Genomic DNA, 13196 nt, shown 5'->3' with positions numbered 1-13196 from the left:
ATTAGGTAACCAAAAATGCATTATCATCAGAACAATTCATCCATACTTACCAAATGCAGTCTCACTCAGTACATTAGCTTCCATCATTAGCTTCCAGTTGTTATTTGATATTGAAATTAAGGTACACTGAAATACTACAACACATCCTTCATGTTGTTGCTTGGATTTAACATCTGTCTAATTATAAAAACTATCCATTATTAAACATTGACAGAATAGTAAAATACAGACAAAAAGGAAGTAATCATCATTTATAATCCCATTTCCAGAGAACCACCACTAATGTTTTAACATATTTCCTTCCAGTCTTTTTTCCATGCATTTCGGTAGCTAAGATTACATTAAATATATAATTTTCTATCCTCTTCCCCATTCAGGCTTTGGTCAATATCATTAAAAACTCTTCATAAATATAATCATTTTAATGTGTGGCTAATATTTCATTTCAATCATTCATTTCTTTAACAAACTCCTACTGAGAACCTATTATGGGTGAGGCACTATCCTTACCGCTGGAGCCACAGTAGGAAATAAAACAGACCAGATCCCTGTTCCCATGAAGTTTCCATGCAGTGCTAAGGGTTGTGGTACAAAATAGAGTGGCCTGAGGAGAAAATAGGAGGTGGAAAAGTAGAGATACTGCTTCAGCAAGTTTAGCTGCAAAGTGGCAGCAGCTGAAGGGAGAGGTGGGGTCAGTGCCATACCTTATTTTATTCAATTATTGCACTAATGTAGAAACACAAATGTGCATCTTAAGTGAACTCTTGGACATTTGGTAATATTTCAAAAAGACTTCTTAATAAAAGTTGCTAATACAGTTCCTAAACTGTTGTTGGTGAATCTATTTTGATTCTCATGTGTATCTGCAATAATTTCATGGTCTTCCGAAGTCATAAACAAAGAGTTGGTTTTAAGGGCATTGGCACTGATGCCAAGTCCTCATGACTCCACTTTGTATATCATGTTATAACCTCACAATAGCCACCACTCTCACTTTAAAGAAGAATTTGATAGAAACCATCTCTGCCTGGTATCCCATCCAACTGGTTTGTTTGTTTGTTTGTTTGTTTGTTTGTTTGTTTGTTTTTAAGGCTCGGAAGAAAGGAGTATTGTTCTTACAGGTTTTTGTACTAGAAATGTTTTATAGTTCCCTCCCACACTGTCTTCTATGGGAAACCATCTGCCCACAACCTTGTTAAGGAATGGTGGCCATGTTTTGTAACATATGGCCCTACCACTCCCCCACCCCAATACACACACACACTGACCACACCTGACTGAACTCAGCATACATTCTGACCCAATGACCTATGACCAATGACCTATGAACCTAAATGGTTCAACTTGAAAATTAGACCCTTTCTTAATTTTCATTTGGGAATTGGAGTAACAGGGCAAAAAACAGTAAAAGCAGAAATTGAAATAGTGTCAGAACCAAAGAAGCCTTAGCTGTCTAAATCACAAGAAGCTGGAATTCTGGAAGACTAAAAACTTTGAATAAACAGAATAAGCTGATCAAATAGAAAAAGGAACACAGAGAGATATCCATAGGGAAGTAGAGACACTGTGAGATTAATTCTGATCTTTCAAACAACTCCCCGATTGACACAACTAAAATATCAGCTAAAAATTATTTTAATGTTTTTAAATGCATCGATGAACTGGCATAAAACAAAGTTTTTTGTAGATCCCAAAAATGCAATCAGAGCAGGGACCCTGGTTGGTTAAGCGAATACCAAACTGGCTTTACGCTGAAAGTTTCTGCCAAACCCTGGAACATCTGAGCATCTGTTTTGAGGGCTGCACAAGGCTGGGGACCCACCTAAGATGTACAATTGATCTTGGTGCTAAGTGGATGGTTAGACAACCTCCCATGGGGTTTCACAGCAATAAGTCAGTCCTCGCATGGCTTGAAGTCCAAATTCATGCTCGCTATGTTGTCTGAATAACTTCCAGCAGGGAGTATAATTCTTAGAGTTCCTGACCTAGTAGTCCCAACTGCAACTGATTTCTCAAAAGATCCCACAAATGAAGTTCCAGAAAAATATACAGCTCTCAGACAGAAAAACCACAAAACACACAAAGAGACACCATGAGGGGAAAAGACCACACAGCTCTTGAAAGAGAATCACTTTCACCCTGCCATTCCCATCCTTAGGTAGCTAAGAGATTCTCTTTAATGCTGCGATAAAGTCTTCCTTTATTTGATCACATTTTAGAGAGACTTTGTTCTTCAAAAAAATCACAACTCCCTTGTTATCAGCTTTTGCCCTTAAACAGTGGGCTGACAGCATGGATCTTAAGGACAGCGTTAGCAAGGGCTCTGTTGCCTCTACCTGCCTTTATCTTTACTGTTACTGCATTGGTTTCTGAATTGCATCCCGCAACCCCACTCATTCCTTTGTCATCACTGAGTACCAATGATCTCATGCATCTCTCTTTGGTATCTATTTGAATGACATACTGGATGAACAAAAGGGGCTTGCTGTAGCCAACTGGGACTTAATTGCAGAAGAAACGTATTAGGAAACTCTTGTGGGAAATCTAGCTTATGCTAATCAAACACAATTTGGATGATTGTAAATGCCTGGGAATTAAGGAGAGTGAAACCAAAGAGGTAAAGGGATGGCCACCTAATTCCCCAAAAAGGTTGAACACAAGAAATAACTAGTCTTATCATTTTTAGACACAATAGGAAATAATCCACAGCCAAAAGTCTGGTTTCTACAGATAAATCTTTCACAGAAAGGTGAATAAAGCAACTGTTAGCCAGTTTTAAAAAACATAATATGGCACTATTATGAAAGATGGCATTTTGTAAACCTATGCTCTGCTTCCGGGAATGATCACACTGCTTCAAATCCCCAGGCCTATAGATGGGGATAAAAATGTCCTCAGTTCTCTAGAGAACTCTATCCTGGCTGGCTGCCAGCTGCTCCTAAGACTGCTTTTTCTTGAAATTCTCACCAGCACTTCTGTTTGTAGTCTCACTAAACAAGCAAACCACCTGGTTGTTGACAAGACTCTGATGGGTAGACATTCAGGGAGTGGCAGGAAGACAGAAGGGAACAGAACTCCTGACCTTCCTCTCAGGATGAATTAACACTGTTTGGTTAATACAATTAATCACAGGGACGAAAGGTGTGCTCAGGAGCTAAAGCCTGTGCCTTCTTCGCTCCTTCTCTTTACTCAGTGAGAAACTATTTTCAGATTAATTGGACTTTTATCTGAAACACCCAGTAGTGTGACCCTTCTTTGCTCTGCAATGAGCAAACCCAGGCACAATCATATCCTGCTGAAGGTCAGGTACACAGCGATATTTGAAAACAATTCATCATCAGGCATTAAGGAAGTGAGAAGAGCATTCCACTTCCTCCTTTCCTTGTTGGAAAGGCATTTTCAACCTCAGATTAAGTGAAAATTTAGGGTCCAGTAGTAGCAATTCTGTCAAAACAGTAAATTAAGTATTCATCACTTGCAGATGAGCCTGGGCAAAATAGGATTTGTACTATAAAGAATCATTTTGGATACTGGGGCATTTAGACTACAAAGTAGTTATTATATATTTCAGTTGCTGTCTCAGCAAAAGACATTTTCTTCCCCCATCTCAGTTTGCTTCATTTGAAAAGACCTAGCTTTCCCTAGATTTGAGAAATCAGCCCTCCTTCAAGGATCTGATTTGCAGTACTGTGACTACTGATCTTGTTTCTAGAACTCTAAAAGAACAGGAAATATATCTGCCCATAAACAAATAAACATGTTTTCACACATATTTTTAAAAAGAATGCCACTTGGAGTTTAGTCTTAGTAACTTCTGATTCAGCCAGTTAGTCCACTAATTTAAATCACCAAGTATTTCTTAAACATCTACATTTCAAGGTACTATGCTGTGCCAATTAAGTCAAATGTCAAAGGGAGGGATGGAAAAGTTGAATTTCATGAATTTCATCACTAAGGGTCTCAAACCAAAACATAGGTCATTTTCTAAAATTTGTGAATTCTGACTTAATTAAATGGAAGTTTTCCTACATAATCCTTATCAGAGAATGTTTAATGGCCCTATTTGTCACTAGGAATCTATTCCTATTGGAAAATTAAATGTCATTTTTCTCACTATTATCATCATCAACAACAAACTCTTACCAGATGCAAGGCATTAGAATCTAGGGAAGAAATCAGGGGCGCCTGGGTGGCACAGCGGTTAAGCGTCTGCCTTCGGCTCAGGGCGTGATCCCGGCGATCTGGGATCAAGCCCTACATCAGGCTCTTCTGCTATGGGCCTGCTTCTTCCTCTCCCACTCCCCCTGCTTGTGTTCCCTCTCTCGCTGGCTGTCTCTATCTCTGTCAAATAAATAAAATCTTAAAAAAAAAAAAAAGAATCTAGGGAAGAAATCAAAATATAAAAGGACAGGTTGGAGAGAGTCTGAATACCCTGTCTGTTATGGGGGTTACACAAATCTATGCATATATATATATACACTCATTAAACTATACCCAATAAAAGTAAACTTTACTGCATTTAAAACTTTTTTAAATACATTTTTTTAATGTATAAGAGGAATTCAGAGACAGATTTACCATGAAGTTAATGAAGCTGAACATTCAGGGCTGCTAACAAGCACAAATCCTTCCAAGGCCTTGTACTTATTTTGTACTCTTTTTCATAAAGTGGGCTCCATCCCAAATGGTGTAAGCTTCAGGACATAAAACTTGCATTCACTCCTTGGAGGTATGATTCTAAAGTAATTAAATTTATTTCCATGTGTTAAATACAGGGAAAGTTAAAGAACAGAATGAGGCAGCAAATGCTGAATGCTGGGAATTCGTAAGAGTGATATAAGAGGACTAGGGAGGTCAGTGGGATTTGAATTGGGTCTCTGTAATAAAGTCTGACTCCATCTTTGATGTTTGACTACTGACAGCTTTCAAGCCCCATCAGTCTTGCACCTCTTCTGCCAGCTGATACAAAATTTGGTTGCCCCCTCCTTTGGTGCCAGTAGTAAGTTCAAAACACACTAGCCCCAGCCCATGTGGGAGCCCTCATCCAGTCCCACTTTCTAATTACAGTAAAAGCACAGTCTCCTTTTCCTACTCTCTCAAGTCATTTCAGACCACTTTGGAAGCCTGCCTTGTTCTCCATAGAAATTCCCATTATGTGCATAACAAACCTTTCATTGCCTCTTGGTGCATGCATAACATCATCAGTCTTGACATCCAAACCAAATTTTGGGTGGGAACTGAATATTGGATAATGACTCCATCCTGTTCTGCTTCTGCACAGTGACCATAATGGTCTTGACAATCTGTACAATTTAGATGCACCAAGAAGAGAAGGGCATTTTGGGGGAAAGAAAATGGCTTACACAAAGACAGAGAGGTAGAAACATGAAAACTGTATGCAGGATGATGTAATTGAAACCACAAATCTGAACAGATGAGTCAGAAAGGTGGTAATAAAGCTAAAGTGGTAGTAGGGGGTTTAGACAACAGGTTTAGAAATACAGATTTCTTTTATACATCAAGACACTACCAATGATTTTTTTTGAATGGGGAAATAATTGAGTCAAGTAAGTATAAGAATATTATCTATCTAGTTATAGGAAGTAAAATGGGCTGGAGGCAAAGAGGTCAAGAGAGAAAGAAACTGTCAAGCATAGGATGGTAAGGGCTTGCGTTATTGTAGTGTCAATGGGATGGGAAGGAAGAGAGGGATGGCTGTAAAAATACAGTGAATATAGACATAACAACAGAGATGTTGGGAAAAGGGGAAGGAAAGAATTAAGAGTGGCTAAAAGATATAAAATGATTATAACAAGAATAAATTCCATAAAACAAGCATCAATCACTAAATGGATAGTCCTTTTGTGGCACCTATTTGTATCACCCATCATGAAATGATTCCTATCCAATTCAATTCAAGAAATATTTATTGAGCATACATTTATTCAACAAATAATTAGGAAGGACAGTCACTGTACTAGGTAGGAGGCAAAGAGATAAATAATCAATAGCCCCTTGCCCTCAAGGAACTTAAATTCTACCATGGGGAAACTGCTCTTTATTCAACTTACTATAAAACAATCTGGTAAGTGCTATATTCATTTAGGAAGAGGGGTTCTACGAACTTTGAACCGGGAACAATTAACTTTTCCAGGAAGATGACATGTAAGCTGTACCTTAAAGAATGAACAGTTTTAGGATGCATAGAGAGAGGGTAAGAATATTTCAAGAAGGGAAGGAGCAAGAACAAAGAAATTTTTCAAGTGAGCCATGTGTTCAGGCTAAAAACATAGCCCTCAGAGTGGCTTATGGAGCAAAGCATACATGGCGAGATGCAGTCAAAGAGAATGTGAAAAAGCTGACTTGAACCAGATTACAGAAAAGAAATCACTGAATGTTAAGGCAACAGGAAGCAACCAAAGGATTTAAATTGGAAAAATGATATGTCCTGTGTTTCAGAAAATGTACTCTGATAGTGATGGAGGACCAAAGCAACACAGAGAGTCTAGATGCAGGAAGATCAATTGAAAAACTTCTACCAGGTTGAGAAAAGAGATAATGAGACACTAAATGAGGTGGTAATGGAGAGGAAAAGAGGAATTTGAAAGAAACCATTTGGAAGTAGACTCTGTAGGACTTGGAAATCAATTGAATATGAGGACTAAGAGTAAGGGAGGTGCCGAACCAACAGTTGATACCTTGGGCATTGGATGGTTGAAGGTGCTCTTAATAGAAGAAACACAGAAAAAGATGAGAGGCTACAACAGGGTGAGATGAGATGAGAAGTGTGGAAACTGTGGAGCTTGAGAAATCTACAAATGAAAACAAATGCATATACAGCAGGAAGTTAAAATCACAAGTCTAGAGAAATAGAGTTTCATGGACCACCACCCCCACTCCAGTCACTATAAATCTGTAGTGGTTGAAGCCATTGAACTCAAAGAGAGTACTTAAGGAAAGAATGAAGAGCTAAAGAGAGATGAGGGATGAAGATGCAAAACGTGAGGTAAAGGGCAGAAGGGAAGAGAAGAGTAGTTGGAAGAAACAGCAGAGCAATCAGCAAGGCAAGGCACAAGGAGGGCCAGTGAAATAGACTGCAAAGTCCCCCATGCACACACACACACAAAATGTACATGTGTATATGTATATATGATTATATTTTTTAAATGAAAGGCTAAAATATAAAAACAATGGTTCCTTATAAGCGAGAGAATGGGATGGAGGTTGAGGGAAAAGGAATAAAGACTAAAGTTCTTTGAATATATCTGGTTTTACAGATTTGACTTCAGAACCATGTAAATATCTTACAAATTATAAAACAAAACTAAGTTTCAAGACAGCACTTTTTAAAGTTAAAAAAAAATTGAACCTAAATGTGTATTTGTTTGGTGGCAAAACCATACAGAAAGGAACAAATTCAAGTGATTTTAAGGCACAATAACATGAGTAAACACCAGTGAGCATAATTGCTGGATTGTATACTATGTTTAATTTTGTAAGAAACTGCCAGCCTCTTGTTCAAAGTGGCTATACCATTGCATTTCCACTAGCAGTGAATGAAAAAATGCTCCACAGCATTTGGTGTCATCAGTATTTTGAATTCTGGCCATTCCGATAGGTGTGTAGTGGTATCTCATTATTGTTTTAATTTGCAATTCCCTAATGACATATGATTTGAGCAGGTTTTCATATGCTTATCTGACATCTATATATTTTTCTTGGTGAGGTGTCTGTTCAGATCTTTTGCCCATTTTTTAACTGAGTTATCTGCTGTCTTATTGCTGAGTTTTGAGTGTTCTTGTATATACTGGACACAAGTCATTTATCAGGTAAGTGTTTTGAAAATATTTTTTCCCAGCTTGTCACTTGTATTTTCATTCTCTTATATAAAGACATTTTGAGACAAGCAAAATCTCAGGAAATATACTTCCCTTGTACCTTTTCTTAGGAAGCAACAAGATGTTCTCCATCCAAACAAGAGAAAGAACTCAGACGAGGCAACATGGAACCCAAGAAACAAGATCCAACACAAGAAATAGCCAAAACGATTTCCTGGATTTTTGTCAAAAACTTCCAAGACATCGTGAGTAAACCTAAAGCACAGGTCTCACACCCCAGTGAGTGAAAGCCAATTGTTAAGGGCACATAACGGAAATAATATTAAATTTATTTTTATGTTAGCTTTTTTGATTTTCTATTTTTGTTTCATCGTGTACATACTACTTTATTACAGAAAACATATTTTATAAACAAATAATACAAATATTGAAGGTATGTGCTGAAAATTGATAACAGTCCATCATTTTAAAAATCTAGGGGCGCCTGGGTGGCACAGCAGTTAAGCGTCTGCCTTCGGCTCAGGGCGTGATCCCGTCGTTATGGGATCGAGCCCCACATCAGGCTCCTTCACTATGAGACTGCTTCTTCCTCTCCCACTCCCCCTGCTTGTGTTCCCTCTCTCACTGGCTGTCTCTCTCTCTGTCAAATAAATAAATAAAATCTTTAAAAAATAAAAAATAAATTAAAAATAAATAAATAAATAAAAATCTAGAGGCTCCTAGCCTAGGGAGGATCAGTCCAGAATGGAATAGGAGGCCAGAGGTGCACAGAAAGAATTTTACAGAAGGAAATGGAACTGATAAAGTGATATGACAGTTCTGACCATGTAGAAAATTGTACAGAGAGCCATTTCACAGAGCTACTGGAAGGCAGGAAGACTTACCATGTTTCAAAGAAATTTTAGCAAATGAAAATGACAATTATTAACTCCAAGAAAAACACAAAAAATACGCAAGAAAGAAAACATAATCATAGCATATTACCTACATCGGTAGTGAATAATATTCTCATAATTATCGTGAAAACACTGAATATGTATTTAACTAAAAATTAAAATACAATTACATCAAGATGATTCAAGAAACGGAGGATAAGAGAAAGCAAAAGTCCTCACTATCTGTATACTCCTGGTAAATGAAGAAATAGTAGGTTATCAATATTAGGGGTTTTTAATTAGTTAATTAATTTTTTTAAATATGGGGGCTTTGGGGGGGTAAATATTTTTTTAGATTTTATTTATTTATTTATTTGACAGAGAGAAAGCGAGCACAAGCCCGGGGAGTAGCAGAGGGAGAGGCAGAAGCAGACTCTCCTGAGAGCAGAAGCCCCTGTCCGCCCGATCCCAGGACCCCAGGATCACGACCTGCTCAGAAGGCAGACGCCTAACCAACTGAGGCACCCAGGCGCCCCAAGGGTTTTTTATTCTTTTCTTTTTTTCTTTTTTTTTTAATATTCTGTCTCAGACTCCTTCCTACTTGGCCAGCTTGGGTCTCTGGTTCCCAATTCCTGATCTGCCCCTGGGGGGGGGGGGGACACTACCCCTTCCTTCCTGAGCTTTGACCTCACATCCACCTGCTGCTCTGACTTATTTCGCCCCCGCACCCCTTCACTCCCAGTCTGAACGCCCTTCTTCGCTCTAGGATTCCCCACGATTTCTTCTGGATGAAAAAAGCGGAGGTACAAATACAAAAACAGCAAAACAAAGTTCAAACTTACGGGTTTTCTTCAGCGGACAAGTCAGGCAAAAAGAAACTCGAGGTGCTTAAGAACTCACACAACTTCTCCACATAGCTCCCTCTCACCACTTAGCTACTGTTCCTGTGAGAACCCGCAAAGCAAGGCTAAGCCTCGGGGCAAAGCGCGGGGAGCGCGACTACGGCGGCCGAAGAGCGCCAGCGTGGTGCCAAAGCTGAGGGGCTCGGGGAAAGCGCGAACCCGTGCCCTCCTACCACAGACTGCGCCGGAAATCGCTGGTCAAGCATTGCCCTGGGAAAGCCACGTCCATGATCAGGGTATCTCCCCGGCCAGGTAAATATAATACTAGTTTTAAGGATGGCACTATGTATCAAAAGAAGCTGCTGTAGAATAGCTAGAAGTGGTTCCTCTTGAGACAGGACAAAGCAGGTAAGGCTGAGGGGAGAAGCGAGGGTTCTCCTTTTATACCACTGAGCGCTATTTCATTTCGTGGAATATTTGTGTGTAATAATGTAGGAAAATATTCAAAATACAATGTTAAGTGAAAGGGGAGGATTAAAGTTGGTAAAACATTTATAGCACTATATAGCTATTGAGATAAATTTACCGAATCCCAAATATACATGCCTTCTGTTAATATAAAATCTGAATACATCAAACTACATTTTTTATAATATTTTTTATTGTATTATGTTAGTCACCATACAGTACCTCCCTAGTTTTTGATGTAAAGTTCCATGATTCATTACTTTTTAAAAATATACTCAAGGTAGTTATCACTGTATGATAAGCTAATGGTAATTTTAACCTAATTTTTTATCCTTTTTTTTTTTTAACTATCCACAATAAGATATATTACTTTCTTGGGGGGGAGAACTTTTTAAAAACTTTTCTAACCTTCAGTTACTAAGGAAATGGCTGAATTGCAAACAGGAGTCACATGTAACTGACGTGTCTGGGACCAGAGCAGCCTAAAAGACACAAATTGGGTAGCACTGGGTCATAACCATTCTTTGCTGACTCTCACCCCGCCTGCTGTTGTGGGATTCTTCCGCTGCAAAGAGCTCCCAGCCTCCCAGAATTTCTGGATATTCCCAGGGGCTGCCTCAAATGTGCTCAAACAGGAGCCATACCATGTGGTGTCAGACAAGGCTGCTGCTTCCGCTGGGTGAGGCTCTGCTGGGCACATCTGCACCCAGCAGAAGCCTTGGGGCCCTGGAGGTGACACTACTGCCCTGTGACCTCTGGAACTGTCAATCCACCAAGGCCTCCCTCTACCCTACCTCTGCCCTGAGTTACAGTCAGTTTGAGGGCTCTGAAAGAAATTCTGCCAGGGCCCTGGAGTTTTTTGTTTTGTTTTGTTTTTTAAGATTTTATTTGCGAGAGAGAGAGAGAGAGAGAGAGAGAGAGCACAAGCATAAGCAGGGGGAGCAGCAGGCAAAGGGAGAAGCAGGCTCCCTGATGAGCAAGGAGCCCAACGCAGGGCTCAATCCGAGGGTCCTGGGATCATGACCTGAGCTGAAGGCAGATGCTTAAGCGACTGAGCCTCCCACCCAGGTGTCCTGTGGGCCCTGGAGTTTTAGAGAGATTTCGGTAAAAATAGCTCTTTCGGGATTTTGTTTATTGGCTTGTAAACCTAAAGTTTCACACACACAGAGAAAGAAAGAGAGATCGTGTGCAAGAATCAGCGTAAAGAACTGGGAAAAAGGAAAGCATTCTATGGACGGATGTTCTTTCTTGACTCCTCATATTCCCTGGGGGCTTCAGTTGAGCCAGAACTGCCAGCTAGACTCCCTCTTCTTTGAGTCCATCTGGCTCAGTTCTTTCCTTGGGGGCTCCTTGATGTGTCCGTGAAAAGAATTTTGTTGGGTTCCCCCACAGACTTGGGGAAATGCTCAGTTGTGTCTGATTTCCAGAGGAGAATGTAGATAGATAGGTGCTATTACGGATCCACATTTTCAGATGAGTACACCGAAGCACAGAAGAGTTGAATAAATTGCTCAGGGTCACACAGTACCAAGTGAAAGTCTGGCCCTAGGGTGAATGTTCTCACCCACCACACAGCACTGACTTGGGAGGGTGGAATGGAGCCTCCTCTCTGTGCCAGGCTCCATGTGGTTACAGGTAGACCGCTGCCTTCAGAGACTTTACCACCTAGGGATAATAACAATTACAACTGCAGAAATCTGATAGAAAGTGTAAGAACAATCCATGTATCCTCCAAGCCCAGTTAAAGTACCACCTCCTTCATGGAAGTAAGTGCCACCTCCTCCATGGACCCTTCCTGGTGTCTGCCAGCATGGAATCTCTTCCTCTTTCTTTTCCCACAGCCCTTCAGCTCTACAGAACATAACACTGCCTGAGTCTCCTTGCAGTGAGCGAGTCATGTGAGATTCTTTCACTACACCATAAGCTCTGTAAGGCCCGCACTATCCAGTTGCTCTTGTTTGCTACAGTGCTTATTACAGCGTGGGGCACAGAGCAAGTGTTCAAAGCTTGCGTGTCTTTGTTGAGTTACATTGGCACTGTGCAGAGCACATGGTGAGCGTGCTGATTGATTATTAAATGATGAACAGTGCCCATTGAGGCCCCCCCACAAAAGGCCCCCCCACTCTACCCTGTAGAGCAAAGCAGTAGGCCAAATCCTGTGATGTGGCCATTTTATGAAATAAATTGTTCACATATTGGCAATATCACATGGGTCAATTCAATATAAGAAAAATATCCTATCTGAAATAGTCGATAAACCCAGGTAAATGTTTCCTTGGAAGATTTTGAAAACCCCATTTTTGGATATCTTTTATAATCTACCTATAGCTCTTAAGTATTCATTTTTTAAAATACCCCAAAAGTCCAAATTCTGGACTACAAATACTAAAATATCCCCAAGCCCAGACACCAGAGATGAAATTTGACTCTAACAACTTTGTTCAGCCATGAGTCCCTAAGATGGTGTGCAAAAGGCCAATTGTTAACAGTCTACCAGAAGAGAAAGCAGTTTTGCTCACTTAAATCTCTCCATCTTGGGGTGCCTGGGTGGCTCAGTCATCAAGTGTCTATCTTCGGCTCAGGTCATGATCCTGGGGTCCTGGAATCGAGCCCCGCGTTGGGCTCCTGGGATTGAGCCCTGCGTTGGGCTCCCTGCTCAGCGGAAAGCGTGCTTCTCCCTCTCCCTCTCCCACTCCCCCTGCTTGTGTTCCTTCTCTCACTCTCTCTCTCTGTCAAATAAGTAAATCAAAAATCTTTAAAAAAAAAAAATTTCTCGATCTTGGCCCAAGAGCTACTGAGAAATATCTCCTGGGGCCTGGTAACTTGGGGTTGCTATGTGCAGTAAATCCCCCACTGTCCTTTGCATCCCACCCTTTAGCAGATTGATCTGCCGGCATATTGATATTTGGGGACTATACTGACCTTTGGAACAAATGTCAATAGTGGGGATTCATCCAGTAGATGAGAATGTTCCTCACCTGGTAGCTTTCTTCCGCCTGGCTCAAGCTTCTGCAAGGGCAGGCAGTAAAGGTAACTGACAATGTAATTTATCCACACTTCACTTGGAAAAAGTATCATTTCTTTGTACTCTCTAGAGACCCTCACCTCATAAAAAGGCCCAAGATGCCTGTCAGACCAAACAATGCCTATTGTGTTTTATTACATGGGATGAA

General features: G+C 40.3%; 1 pseudogene; it reads right to left on the bottom strand.

Moving 5' to 3' along the window:
* Nucleotides 1-9757: 9757 nt before the first annotated feature.
* LOC121102354 lies at nucleotides 9758-9875 on the bottom strand (annotated as a pseudogene).
* Nucleotides 9876-13196: the final 3321 nt, after the last annotated feature.

Source organism: Ursus maritimus, unplaced genomic scaffold (genome assembly GCF_017311325.1).
Source record: "Ursus maritimus isolate PB19 unplaced genomic scaffold, ASM1731132v1 scaffold_13, whole genome shotgun sequence".
Classification (NCBI taxonomy): domain Eukaryota; kingdom Metazoa; phylum Chordata; class Mammalia; order Carnivora; family Ursidae; genus Ursus; species Ursus maritimus.
The sequence above is the reverse complement of the archived record's forward strand: the minus strand, read 5'-3'. Positions and strand labels throughout refer to the sequence as shown.